Source organism: Otolemur garnettii, unplaced genomic scaffold (assembly GCF_000181295.1).
Source record: "Otolemur garnettii isolate 467f Iridium unplaced genomic scaffold, OtoGar3 scaffold00043, whole genome shotgun sequence".
NCBI classification, from domain to species: Eukaryota; Metazoa; Chordata; class Mammalia; order Primates; family Galagidae; genus Otolemur; species Otolemur garnettii.
In genome coordinates, this window is record NW_003852438.1 from 8,158,688 (window position 1) to 8,173,392 (window position 14,705).

Sequence of the window (14,705 nt, forward strand, 5' to 3'; positions counted from 1 at the left end):
CCACAGCTCTCCACTCTGGGTTAGGGTCTAGGAAATGAGTAACTTAGGAGCACGTTCAAAAACTACTGGGACTCCAGAGGGTCTTTTAGTCCAATAGTCCACCCAGAATCTAGTTTGTATTTTCATTATCATCTCTGGGGAGATATAAATTCACATTTGAAAAGAGAAGAAGTGAATATTTTTTCTTGGTTTTTTTTTTGCAGTTTTTAGCCAGGGCTGGGTTTGAACCCACCACCTCTGGCATATGGGGCTGGCGCCCTACTCCTTTGAGCCACAGGAGCCACTCAGAAGTGAATATTTAAAAAGTATAACCATTGTTGTGGTTATTCACTTAAGAAAAAAATATGTCAGACTGGTTGAGGTGGCTCACGCCTGTAATCCTAGCACTCTGGGAGGCTGAGATGGGTAGATTGCCTGAGCTCACGGGTTCCAGACCAACCTGAGCAAGAATAAGACCCTGTCTCTTAAAATAGCTAGGTGTTGTGGCAGGTACCTGTAGTCCCAGCTACTCGGGAGGCTGAGGCAAGAGAATTGCTTGAGCCCAAGAGTTTGAGGTTGTTGTGATCTATGATGCCGCAGCACTCTACCGAGGGCGACAAAGTAAGACTCTGTCTCCAAAAAAAAAGAAAAGAAAAATATATATATATTCATGGGTGTATTCACATGCACACATATAGTCCTTCCTTACTTCCCTTCCTCCCTTCCCTTCCTCCCTTTCTTTCCATTGCTGAAAAAGGTCAAGGAGATATGTAGGACCTGGCATCTCTGAGGTCTGACCTGAACAGCCTGAAGGCCACCCAAGTGGATGTCACATTTGCAAGACTAGCCATACTCCTACACTTGACTCGGATGTTTTGGCACCATGGCAGCACAAGTCCTCTCTCTAATCCAGTCTGTCCCAAACCCTGTGCAAGCAGTTACTGCCCTAAAAAGAGCAGCCAAAGAAGTAAGAATTTTTATAGGACTGGGGTTGTTAAAGGGCCTCCTACATTAGCCTCCATATTGCTGTGGCATCAGGATAACTATATTAATCCCTACACAACCACAACTAAGTGTATTCTCTGGGCCTTAAGTACTCCCCTCCCCAACATTTCCTTTTCTGAATAATGGGGAAGCTTCCTTAATAGGAAGTTAAGAAAAACTGGGAATGGGAGAAGAGAATTGGGAATGGGAGAGGATGTGCTAAGCTGGCATAAAACACAGGAAGGGGTTCTGTAAATGTTCAATCTCTGAGAGGATGACTTTGTAGATGGGAGGAGGAGAAGGAGCTGAAGGGTAGTAATTAGGTTATTATTGTTTCCCCTGGGTGTTGTGAGAATTCCTTAAGAGACACTAGTAAAAAAGCAGAGGGAAGACAGTAAATACACATCTAATGATATGCTAAATAAATTATTATTGTTATTATTATGACTATTATTATAGCAATTGCAACTTGTTCTTTGCCTACAAGTTTCCACTAGAGATGGGAATTGGTCCCCTTATAGCCAGACTTCCAATGCTGCCAATATGCCCCCAGCACCCCATACTGCAGGAATTAGTTGAGTAATTGGGCAGTATAGTCCAGGCTTCAGTTAACAGCCACTCTCCTGGTTTCTGCAGAAGGAGAGCTCAATAGGAGCTCAGTATAAACACCCAAGGCCTCTGCCAAGTTCCTGCTCCAGCAAAGAAAAGAAAGAAGGGGGCTTTGCCAACAATGTCAGGGGTTATACTTAGGGAAGAACTTCCTGATTCCTAGTCAGGGGGAACTCAGAGAAAGCAGATGCAAAGGCAGACAACTGGTGGTGATGGATCTGTCACAGAAAGGAAGGGAAAATATACAAATTAGGGGTGCTTAGCCTAGAAATCATAAGCTGCTAGGACTCCAGCAACTATGGAGGACACTGTGTGGGGGTTATGTGTGTGCTATGTGTATGTATGCCTGTGCATTTTGCTGGGAGAAAGCCTCTTCCTTTTTTCAGTTTCGCAAAGGAGTCTGAGACCCAGCAAGGAGTCATTCCAGCCTAGGTAAAAGAACCTAAGAACTCTCTGAGCTCAATGATAGTGGCCAGTGTCTATTGGTTTCCTGACTTTTAGCCTAGGACAATTATTATCTGAATCCTGCTGTTGTTTACAGTGACTGTACTTACCCCTCCTCTGGCCTGAGCCCAGACACCTGCCCTGGCTTCTCCTTAGGCAAACATATGCAAATACAGGACCCTCAGTTCTCCCTCCAAGTGTTTCTTTAGGAAAAGCGACAATCACCCACTTGGGTTTTATACATTGATGGGGAAGGGAGGGGAGGCTGGGTATTTGGGGAGGAAATCGTCAAAGGCTGGGAGACTAGAAAATGGGATTCCAGGTTTAAGCTAACCCCAAACCCTACACAGTTAGTCTGCCCTAAAAAGAGCAGCCAGAGAAGTAAGGATCTTTATGTAAAAAAGGAACCAAATTTAGGAGGATCTTCCTCCCTCTAAGCCTTGATGGGAGAGGGGAAGGCCGACCCTTTCCTACAGACCTGGATCCTCACTAGATGGGAGAACTACAAATCTGACAGTGATCAGCCTGGCTGATCCGAAACTCTGGGGAAAAAACTATTTTACAGAGACCAAAGAGGGGTAATTGGTAACAATAGGAAAGAAGGAAGGAAGGATTTGACTAGGGGCATCAGCGAATGGTAAAATTTTTAAGTTTCTTAAAGTTAGTTTTTTAAACTACTAAATTAAAATTTTTTAAATAATAAGCCTGATCTGTTTGGTATCCCTGGACTAAGGTACACAGAGAGACCTGTAGCGAGGTTGTCTCCAGCCAGTCTTGTACTAATTTATTTTTATTTGTGTATTTGTTAATGGACTTAGTGGTGGATCCTTTTAGGGCCCCTCAGGACAATAGGCAATTCCTTCCTAGCCTAGGTCTCCAAGCCATTTTAGTTTTCACACATATATGAGAGCCAGGAGACTGGGGGTGGGGGCAGAGGTGCACTGGGGAGGAAGGATCAGCCTTGACCTTCTGGTTGCCAACTCAAACTGCTTTGCCCCCTCATTGGCCCTGCCAGAGTCTGAGCTGGTGCAAGCCACCAAATTATCCCTTTCACTTGGCTGGGTACTTCTAGCCTGGTACCCCAGGTGCCTGCAAGCTGTCATGACCACAGTGGTATACAGAGTAAGGGTGAGTTTCTGGACTGACTGCAGTTCCCTTTACTCAACAAGTATGTATTGGGCAACGGCTCTGGGCCAGGCAGCAGACAAGAGTCTGCCCTGGAAGAGTTCCCAGTGCTGTGGGCACGGGTGTGTGGAGTGTGGGGCATGGTATTTGACCCCAGAGTCTCCACTCCCTTTCTGGCATCCTAGAGACCTTAAGAGGCCAGGCTGGCTGCTAAGACTGAGTTTGGAAAACCTCCTTCACACAAACCATTCAGCAAAGATATCTGTGACTCTCTGGTTAAAAATAATAATAATAATAAACTAGGAAAAAACTCCTTCACACAAACCATTCAGCAAAGATATCTGTGACTCTCTGGTTAAAAAAAAAAATACTGGAAAGGTTGGTGGTAGGAGAAGTATTGTGGAGCCATGGCCATGCATAAAAGGGGGGCTGATTGAGAAAGCCCTGTGGATGTGAGTAGAAGTGACGTTTTGTGGTCAGGTCCATGTTCTCCTGAAAGGAAAGGGCCAGGGAAGCACTGCTAGTGAGCTAAAGGGGTCCCTCTGTACCCCAAGGAGAGAGAACCCCAATTTGGGGAGCACCAAAGAAGGAACCGCCCAGCAGAACACAATTAGGCCACTGAGTCCAGGCTTCAGAGAAGGAGCAGATGCCCTCCCCATACCCCCATCAGGACAGGCCCAAAACTTATAAATCCACCTTTCAGTTCACTGGGCTCATGTCCCAACCCATAGGTCCCCCTGAAGCAGGAGGCCCAGATGAAGGCAAGCTCTATTTGGTAGGATTACCTCACTCTCCTGGATGACCTCACTTATCAGAAAGCAGTGGCAGCCACAGTAAAAGTGTACCCTAGACTCCCTGCCCTGTCCCTCCCCTAACCTCTTCACCTCTGAAACCCATTCTTTGAGACCTGAAAATTAGAGTTCAAGATAAAAAGAATCGAGGAATTTTGGAGGTGCAAGACAGCCGCTAGCCTTCAGTGCACTAAAAGCCCAGCTAAAGGCCAGATCCCTGGGTGGAGAGTCTCAGGGTGGTGTGGTAGGACTGTTCACTGTCCCCTCTTCTATAAACCCCTCATTCACAGCCATTTGTGCTGGCCCCTCACCAGGTGTTCACCCCTTTGCAAGTCTATCTATTCCCCTTGAGCACCAATCACCCTGTATTTGCCCCCCTCCCGCGGAGGCTTCCTATTCTTTAGTTACATTTTTGTAACTTCATTCCTCCAGAATTAAAGAACTCTGCTAGCTGATTTCCTAGATCGCCAGATACAGCTTTTCAGTTGGTCTCTGCAGATATCTCCGTGAACAAGTTTTTTCCAGCTGCTGCATATAAATATGTCTGTTCAGAGATAGACGGGCCTGAGTCTCAATGCACACACATCACAAGATAATTATACCTTATATACATACAGATATCTCTTTAGAGTTATATTCAAAAGTGTCTATAACTCTAGAGAGATAGCAACATGCACATATAGGACTATAATTACTTATGTGTATTTTTATAACTATGTAGTTATAAATAGATATGCTTATATATAGTGCTAATAATATAGAAATATCTCCATAGCCATATATGGCTCTCAGTGAATGTTCTAACTACTCTATATCACAATCAATAAGTATCTATCCCCTGATACATAATTCTAACAATATACATTTATCTATATAGCTATTCAGAGATATAAATCTGTCAGAATATCAAATGTCCATAAAGCTGTATGGCTATAACAGAGTCATATATTTTCCCATATATAAATCTCCTGTAACTATTGTGTATGTACAAATACAATGGAAATAATTATATTTTCCTCAATCATAAATCTGCAAATACAACCACAGCACATTTAGGTATGGTTAGAAACAGCAATATTTTCTCGACATCAGTCTGTCAATAGAGCCACCAATGCCTCCAAACAGAGAGAGTTATAGAGGGAGTTATAAATAAACTCTCCAGATGGGAATGGATCAGTAGAACTAGACGTAAACTCGGCTCCAAGCTGTTCTTTCTTCTTCTTTGTAAGATATTCCTGAAGCAAGCCAGTCAGGTCACATATAGCAAGAAGCTGAGAGGTCTGGGTACTGCTATCCCCTCCGCCCCCCACCCCAAGGAGAGCTGGAGGTCGCTGGACTTTGGAAAAGAAAGCGAGTAGGAGTTGGGGGGTGGGGGCAGTGTCCGTTCCCAACGCAGGCCAGAAGCCCCTTCCATCAGTTTCCGGGTTGCTGAGAGCTCTGGCAAGTGGAGAGGCCTAAGGGAGAAAAATGGAAAAGCAGGAGTCTGGCTTGAGTCATTTTGCTCCCTCTCAGGCCCAGAACCCTCTCATCAGGGAAGCTCCAACCATGCACCGGATCGAGATCGGGAGAGCTGGGGAGAAAGCGAGCTGCAGGCGGGCTGTGGAGGCCCAGGCCGAGCTGAGTCGCCAGGCCGTACCTGGCCGCCCGAGCCCCACCGCCCGGGGCAGCTGCCTCGCCGGCGGCGGCAGCAGCGGCTGGAACGCAAGACCTGGGCCCTCTCCGGAGCCCTGCGCTCAGCGCTTCACGGGTTGTATTTTATTGCTATTTTGTCCGATTGCTTATCGCAGTGTCCTCTACCCCGTGTGGTTTTTAAATGTGAGAACGCCCAGGGCTCTCTTTCCAGTGTGTGTGTTAAGCTTTAAAGAAGTGACTTGAGTGGATAGCGTATTTCTCCGTCCCTTTTCAGACCAAATGGGTCACCCGATACTGAAAAAGAATGCAAAGCTCTGAAAAGGTTTGTGATTTAAATCTTTTAAAAGTTCTCACATTCGTTATGGTCATTTTCTTTTTCTCTTTAAAAAAGTTGCCTAATTTGTGTTTTTAGAGTCCTCTGATTTTTTTTTGGGGGGGGCGGTAAAATTGTTGTGAAAGGAGGGATTTCGTTAGACCCGAAACTGTGGAGCAGCTTACTCTCTAGCGAATGTCCAATGTATCTCTACACCTCTGACTCCTACCTCCCCCAAATAAATAAATTGGTAAAATGATTAGAAAACTGTACCTGGAGAAAACGAGGTGGATATCGCAGGATCCGGGCACTGTGATCTTCGCTTCCTCTACCAAAATCAGAAATCGGCTAGGCTCCAAGCTTGAGAAGAAAAATTCAAGGCGCTTCAACCCCTTTTTTCTTTTTTTAAAGACCCTCAAAAGGCAACTTTCTCTGTGCCTACTGGAGCCCCGGCCTGGCTCTCCCCACTCCCGGTAGCCACAAAGGTTTTTCTGTTTCCATCCCAGCTCGGCTCAGGGTCGGTCCTCCCTAGCACCTCTGCCACCCCAACCCGCTGGCCCGTGAGGATGGGGCTGTGGTCATCATCTGATTCATCCTGCCCCTCAGCCTGCCCCTGAATGCTTGGCCTTATCCTTAAAACAGGAGTTCCCAGAGAGTTCCCAAAGCCACTGACCACCTATGTGGGGTCCCTTCCCTGATTGAACAAAGCAAAAGCTGGAGAAAAACAAGCAGGAAAAGAGTGGCCTCCTGGTTATCTCTCCCCTTCTCTGACCTGAAGACTTTGGGGAGAGGGTTCCCAACCCCAGCCTCTCAAAGGCATATGAAGAAGCTAACTTTCTTTCTTCCTTCCTTTCCTGTCTTCCCCTCCAGCGCTGTGATCGTGATTTCTTCCTCTGTCCCCTCCTCAAAGTATCTCCTCTTGCATTTTATTGTTATCCTACTAGGGAGGGACCATTAACTACTCTTTTTATTATTTTTTTTTATTTGTTGTTATTATGATTGTTGTTAGAGATTTGTTCACCAGGTTCAGGGCACAGCAGCCTGGCCCAGAGGGAGACCTGCCTGTCACATGTATGTGCGGGCAAGTGCACACACACACACACACACACACCCCTAACACAGTGCATGCATGTATATGCCCACAAATGCCTGCTATGTTCAGGCCCCTGCACAGCAATTCAAAGGAGGCAGGCGTCCTCCTACCCCAGCACACAAACAACAGACTGCCCACGCACACCAGCATTCAGGCACAAAAACCACCCCCAGACCGATGCCAAAACCCACACGCACCGAGCTTGCAAGGAAAGGAAAATACGTGTAAGAATCCCTTCTCTCCCACAACCTGGAGGGGCAAGTCAGGCCTCTGTCTCTCCCCCAGTCTCTCTCGCTTTCGTTTTTTTTTTCCTCCTTGTTTACAGCTTCAGAGAGCTCCAGGCCCATAAATCTTGAGGGGCCTACAGAGCGCAGAGCACATTTGTATGCATCGTTAGGACTCGCTAATACCTAAGCCCATTAACGAGCGTGTATGCGCGTGGTTTCCGGTGTGTATTAACTTATAGTTAAATTCTGGAGGAAAGGGCATTGTGAATTAACATATACCAAATTCATCATGGGCTTTTGTCATATCAGATTAGTCAGCCACGGATTTAGGGGAGCAAGTTGCCTGGGTCAGGGTGTACCCACTGTCCAAACTTTGTGGAGCAAGCCTGAGGGTCTGGGGGGAAACGAGGACACTCACATTCAGCCCCAGCCTTTGGGCTCCCCAGGCCAAACGTTGCACACCTGCAGGATGGTGGAGGGACAGGAGACCCAGATCCGGGAGGCTGCGGCCCACAGAGGGAGGCGGGCGCAGGGAGGCCCCTCCAGCCTCGTGCAGGAGTTGTGCTGAGGAGGCTCAGCCTATGGCCTCTGTGCTGTCCGGTTTCCGCTTTCGGAGAGAAATGAGAGCAGAGGCAAGTGGAGTCGCTGAACTTTAATTAAACCGAAGACAGTAGGGGGAGGCAAGAAAAAAAAAGCGATGGGAGGAAGAACAGGAGGCGGCAGAGGACAGGAAGGGAGTCCAGGCCCTGGGAAGCCTGGAGATCTCTCCCAGAGGCTGAAAGCTGGGTGATGGTAAGAAGGTGTTCTTTTCCTCACCCCAGCTACTCCGCCCCGGTTGAGAAGGCTAATTCCGGTCCTCTTTTTTAAAGAAAAAAGAAGAGAAAGAGAAAGAAAAGAAAAAGGAAAGGTAAAGAAAATCTAATATATTGCTTTTCAGCCAAGTGCTTCTGGTTCCAATGACTCAGACCCTCTTGGAGCCCCAAGGATCTGGATAATTGGGCCTATACAGGCAGAGATGAAAGATGCCAGTTCTAGAGGGAGGAAGGTCCGTCTCTTGGGGTCCTGTACAAAACTGCAAAGACCAAACAAGCTAAATGATTGTGCCCATGTAGAACTGCTTGCTTATTTAAACACAGCAGACTGGGGGTGGGGGGTGGGAGAAGGAAGGGAATAAACAGCCTGGATGGAGCGGGCTGGCGAGAGAAAAAACACCCCCCGCCTTCCTTTGCGGGAACAGCCAGGAGGCCTCCCTTGCGCAGCCAGGACTGTGAGCCGCGGGCCAGGCCCGGGGCCGAGGGCTGGGCTGGGGGAGGGGCGAAGTGGGGGCGGGCCCTCCCCGGGCGCTGTGAACTTTAGCTGGGCCGCCGCCTGTCAGCCCCAGAAAGCGTTAAAGGTGCAGCAGCCCGCGCCAGCCTCCGCAGCCGCCTTTGTACGCGTGATTTATGACTTCAATCTTGGTTCACCGAGAGTTCACACGGCTTTCGCTGCTGTTGAAGGTTAAAAGATGGTCTTCGCTTGACAAGTGGGACTATTGAAAATTCCTTCTTCTTCGTTTTTTTTTAAAGAGGGAAGAGCAGAGGCTCAGGAGAGAGAGAGAGAAAATTTGGGGGGAGGGGATGGGTTGCAGGTGGGGCAAAATGGTAGGTCAGGAAGATTTGTCCCCCTACATTGGGGATTTTTTTATAGCTATGGTTTGAGAGAGGGGAGTAGAGAAGAGGGGGGAACGAGGGAAGGGATTTAAAGATCTCTCATATTTGGAGGCCAAAGGGTAGCATTTAAAAAACTCACCTCAAGTGTTTCCACAGTTAATTATCTGGATAATTTGTGTTACATCCCCTAACTGGCCCTCCTCTTGGGACCCAAGGCCAGCCAAGTAAGGAGAGAGCTTGGGTGAAGGGTGGGAGGAGTGTTGCCCCATGGCAGTGGTTGCCTACCAAGAGGTGTGCTTGGCCAACCATCAACCTTACCTAGGTAGCTATTTTTCTAGTGTGTTCTTATACCCACAGAGTTGGGCAAGGGCATTTCTAGGTCTTAGTCTCCCAGTTCTCTTTATCCTGTCGGTTAAGCTTGACATTTGTATCTGATGCAAGTGAAAAGGCTGATGGGAAGGAAGGCTATAAAATTGGAATTGGAAATGTTTCTAATCCCAAATTCCCTTGGTCCATGAGCTAGTCCCTCTTCCTTCTAACATTTTGGAGGAGGTAGTACCACAGCAGAGATGGTGATCAAGTATCTCCTAATGGCCAGAAGATAAGGCCCCTTTGTGGTCTAAGGCCCTGAATATTTGGAAGAATAAGAATCTCTCCAGATGTTCAGAATACCAGAGAGAGAGAGAGAGAGAAGATAACCTGGAGCTAGGAGGGTCTGCATGACTCTTTGAAGTTCCTTTAAGATATTTTTAAATACCCTGGAGTAGGATTTGGGGATTATGAGCATCAGGGAGAGGAGCAGCACAGAGCTGGGTCTGGCGTTGGGCATGGCTCCCTAGCCGCATTTAAGAACCATGTCATTATGGATGATGTGTATAGATGTCTTCTTAAGATCAGAGCCAGCTCCTCAAATCCAGATCCAGGAACCAAAGGCATCCACAGTAAAACCAGTGCTCCCTGTTTCTGTTCTGAGTAGAGCTGAAGAGGCATTTCATTATAGTATGAAGACTCCTAGGCAATCTCCATGAAAGGGGAGAGTGAGAAAAGCCAGGAAGATGACCACATCTCCCTGAGACACCCAGCACCATCCCCTCCTACAAGGGTTCCATATGTAACCAGCAGAATAGGCAGTAGAGAACAGAGAGAAGCCAAGAATCCAGAGTCCAGATTCTGAGGTCATTTTGGCAGACATGGCCTTCAAGCCTCAAGAAGAACAGAGGAGCAATATGGCACTGTTTTAGATGTTTGGGGCGGGAGGTAGCTATTAGGAGCAATTGGCCAAGGAATCTAAGAATCTCTTCCAGGTTCTCGTTGGGAAACATAAGAATGAACTTAATGGCTTCTGGAGTAATATCTGTATTGAAGTCCCCTTCCCACCATCTCTTACTATGTTCCTCCCTGGGAAATAATTTCAGTAGGCTTGTGCTTATCTGCAAGTCTGGAATAATTATAAATTATTAATTCATAATTAAGACTGTTGATTGTGACCATTGCTTTCCAATGGATCCGTTTATCTCCTCCTGTGTGAGGTAGAAGATAGCCTCTGTGTGCCCCTGCCCTTGGTAATAAGCAAACTGAGGCTGGCCCCTCTTAGAGGCAGTCCTTGAACTTGGCCATGTGTGGGATGATTGCCTCATTACCAGTTATGTTGCATCTCAGAGTATTTATGCAATACAGCCACTTCCCACTAACTTAAGATTTCAAAGTGCTTTGGAGAGAGAGCGTGAGGACTGATAGTGAGACTCTAGCAGAGGAAGTGGTTTAGCCAATCTCTGTGTGGAGATAGGAATTAAGGTGAGGTGACAGGACTCCCAGGCACACTTCCCAAGCAATCTGGGATCAGCAATGGGCCTTTCCTACCCTAAGGAGATACTGGGACCCTTGAATATGCACCTGGCCCCATTTTCTGTCCTCTCTTGTCCCCAGATGGCCTCCCATTTGGGAGGCACAGACCTCAAGACACACAGCATGCCCTCAAATGTTTGGGGGTGGGTAAGTGGGATCTACCAGTAGCTTTCCATCTATGGAAGGCCAAGAGAGGGAGAAAATTGCTCCTAACCTATGAGATAATTTCCCTCTAAACACTGGTCTTCAACTTACCGCCAGCACTAAAGTTGTTTCATCTCCTTTTCCCCCTTTTCCTGCCCTCAGAAATGCAGGGAGGGAGGGGAGGGCAGGGCCACTGCACCTAGAGAAAGAGACAGAAGGAAATGAGGTAGGGGATGGTATAAATCTCTTGTTTCCTCAAGTTTCATCTCCATTTTCAAGTGCAAGTCAATTCCCTGAAACCAGGGTGTAGGAAGCCCTCTGTCTTCATTCCCCCAACTCTCTAACCTTTCTTATGGGAAAGGAGCTCTTCTTCCCTCCCTGTGATCCAGGCTGCTCTAAAACCTTTGCTCTAAGAATACTACCATAGGACATTTGGGGACCAAGCCCCTGTGTATCTCTCAATGCCTGGCAGAGTGAGGCAAGTTGCCTGGCCAGCACATCACCACTTTACATCTTACCACTAGGGTGGTATGTGTGATCATCTCAACCTCCCTCCCAAAACTCACTTGCTCTTACCCCAAGCCACTCGAGGATTTCTTGGTCTTCCCTCAGCCAGGAGGCAGGTAGAAAGCCCGTCCAGAGAGTACCCTGGAGCTGGCTATTTTAATTTACTGTTTGATGATGAATAAAGAGACCTTGGGAAAAAAGAGGAGCAACTGGGCCTGGCGTCCTCCCCACAGGCCCCTCCTCTGTACATTGGCTTCCTCCATGAAACAGTGCACTGTTGTTCTTGGACAACCATTCTCTACCATCTTCCTTCGAAGGGTTTGCGTTTCACCCTCCGTTCACCCCCATTAATCACCCCAGCAGCTAACATCACCCAGCCCCCTCTGGCCCTTTCTCTTCTTCTTGCCCTTGTATTCATGGTGGAGCATTCCTCACTGCTGCATGCCTCACAAAGACCCCTCCTCTGACACAAGGTCCCTTCCCCTCTCCAGCAACCCCATCCACAGTGGACACTCCTCACTGTTCAGTGAGACTACCAGCTTCACTCCCGGGGCCCCATATCTCAGCTTTCCCCTCAGCCACTGCCTCATTCCGGAGCACATTTCCATTCACCACACCTTCCTTTAGGTACCTCAACTCTTCTGCTTCAGTCTCTCCCATCCCACTCTTTCTTCCACACCTCCACTTGGAACCCTCATCTACCTTTCTATATTCTCCTTGCTTCTTTTCTCTCTCCCTCCACAGGACATTCCTCAGGCCCTTCAGGTAATAGTCTGAAGCCCTTTCCTTCTGATCCTGAGAACCTGAGAGGCATTGTAGCCCAGTGGCAACAAGTGTGGGAGGAATCCTAGTCCCAGAGCTGAGGCTATCTTCTGCCCTAACAAATTATTTATCCTTTCTGGGCCATCCATAAAATAGACATACCTGCTGACCTTATAGAGTTGTGTGGATCCAATTAAACCAGATAGACCCACTCATTCAGCAGGGGCTCGGTAAATACTAGTTATTGATATTAGAAGCTTCTTGTGAAGATAGAAAGTGATGTTTGGATTTTTTATTGGTTTGTTTTTGTTTTTGAAACAGCGTATCACTCTGTCACCCTGGGTAGAGTGCCATGGCATCATCTTAGCTTACATCAACCTCAAACTCCTGGGTTCAAGTGATCCTCTTGCCTCAGCCTCCTGAGTAGCTGGAACTACAGGTGCCCACCATGATGCCCAGCTAGTTTTTCTGTTTTTTGTAAAGACAGGGTCTGGTTCTTGCTCAGGCTGATCTCCTGAGCTCAAAGGATCCACCTGCCTCAGCCTCTGTGTTGGGATTACAGACTTGAGCCACTGTGCTCGTCCTGAATGTAATGTTCTCCGGAGTCCAATGAAGGTGAAGGATTGCCTCCTCCAGCACCTGAGAGGGAACAATAAAAATTACACAGTCTCACAGATAAGCAGGACCCTTTGACCAGGTGGCCACACTCTTCTGTTACCCCTATAGGGTCTCAACTTTGGCCACACTGAAACCTCCTGGCAAGATTTTTAAAATACTGAAGTCTGGGTCCTCCCTGTACAGCAGTGTTTTTCAACCTTTGAAATCTCATAGCACACTTGAACCTATAGTTAAAACGTGTGTGGCACACTTATGTTGATCCAAAAATTGAATAAAACTAAGAATGTACTTTTTTTTTTTTTTTGAGACGGAGCCTCAAGCTGTCCCCCTGGGTAGAGTGCCATGGCATCACGCTCACAGCAACCTCCAACTCCTGGTCTCAAGCGAGTCTCATACCTCAGCCTCCCAAGTAGCTGGTACTACAGGCGCCCGCCACAACGCCTGGCCATTTTTTGGTTGCAGCCATCATTGTTGTTTGGCGGGCCCGGGCTGGGGATTCGAACCCTCCACCTTAGGTGTATGTGGCTGGCGCCTTAGCCGCTTGAGCCACAGGCGCCGAGCCAGAATGTACTTATTGTACTTTGAACTTATTTCAAAAAGAATTTGTTTAATGATTTTTTTTTTTTTTTTTGAGACAGAGTCTCACTTTTTTACCCTTGGTAGACTGTCATGGCGTCATAGCTCACAGCAACCTCAAACTCTTGGGCTCAAGCAATTCTCTTGCCTCAGCCTCCTGAGCAGCTAGGACTACAGGTGCCCACCACAGTGCCTGGCTATTTTTAGAGATGGGTATATCACTCTTGCTCAGGCTGGTCTGGAACCTGTGAGCTCAAGGCAATCCACCCACCTCAGCTTCCCAGAGTGCTAGGATTATAGGTGTGAGTCACTGCATGTAGCCTAATTAATGATCTTTAAAAATATTCTTGGCACACCAGTTGAAAACCACTGGTCTAGAGACTTTAATTTGGTTTTCCTAGAATAGGGCCTGGGCATCTGGATTCTTAAAAAATGCCCCAGGTAATGCTACTGTGTAGCCAGAGGTGGAGATGTGGGCCTGAGAAAGTAAGAGGAGGGCTGTTCCTTCCACCAGAGCAAGAAGAGGAAAGATGCTGAGCCAAGAACCTTTTCTTAACATGGGACACCCCTCACCAGTGGCACTGCTCCAATGAGGGGAGGGTGTCACTTAGAATTAGCTTTTCTTGAGATCCCAGGGTTTTAGAGACTCTCCTCTTTTTGTTTCTTGTAGTTAATAAGACTAGAAAGGGGCTACCTTGAGAGGAGACAGGGGAATGGACAAACTGACCTCTTAGAGGTCCCTCTCTCATCAGAAAGGAATATGGTCCCCAGACCACCAGCGATGGAGGCAAAGGCACCTACCCCTAGCAGTGGGGAAATTTGTAGTTACATAGTAAATGGAGTTTATACCTGGTTGCTACAATAATAGGCCAAGCAATTAGGATACAAGTTTCTAGGATCTTTTCCTATATTTCCAAAAAGATAAATCACCCCTGGGAACAGAATCTGCATATTGTAATTAACTGATAAATATTTCATGCCTTGTTCAAACTTTCTCCTCCTCTATTTAATGGCCACAAACTTGAGCACAGAGGAAAGAGGGGAGTGAGGAGGGTGGGGGATGGGTAAGGTTCGACACTGGCTTTGGGGGAGGGAGAAATTGTCTTAGTTTTTTATTTACTCTCCTTCTGTTCTTTTAAGAAAACATTGCACACCTGGAGAAAATCAGGTCACAGGTGGTCAAGGGTGTGACTTGGGTTTTTTGGCCTCAGTCCTGAACTCCCCCAGGAGAGGCCAGTCTTCAGTGACCCTGGGGGCACTGGGAGCAGCCGGCTTTGGAGTCCAAGGGCCCAATGTTTGAATACAGCTCTGTTCTGCCACTTATTAACTAGATGGTTTTAAGAAATTTAATTTATCTAAAATGCGGTTTCTTTTTTTTTTTTTTTTTTTTTTTTTGAGACAGAGCCT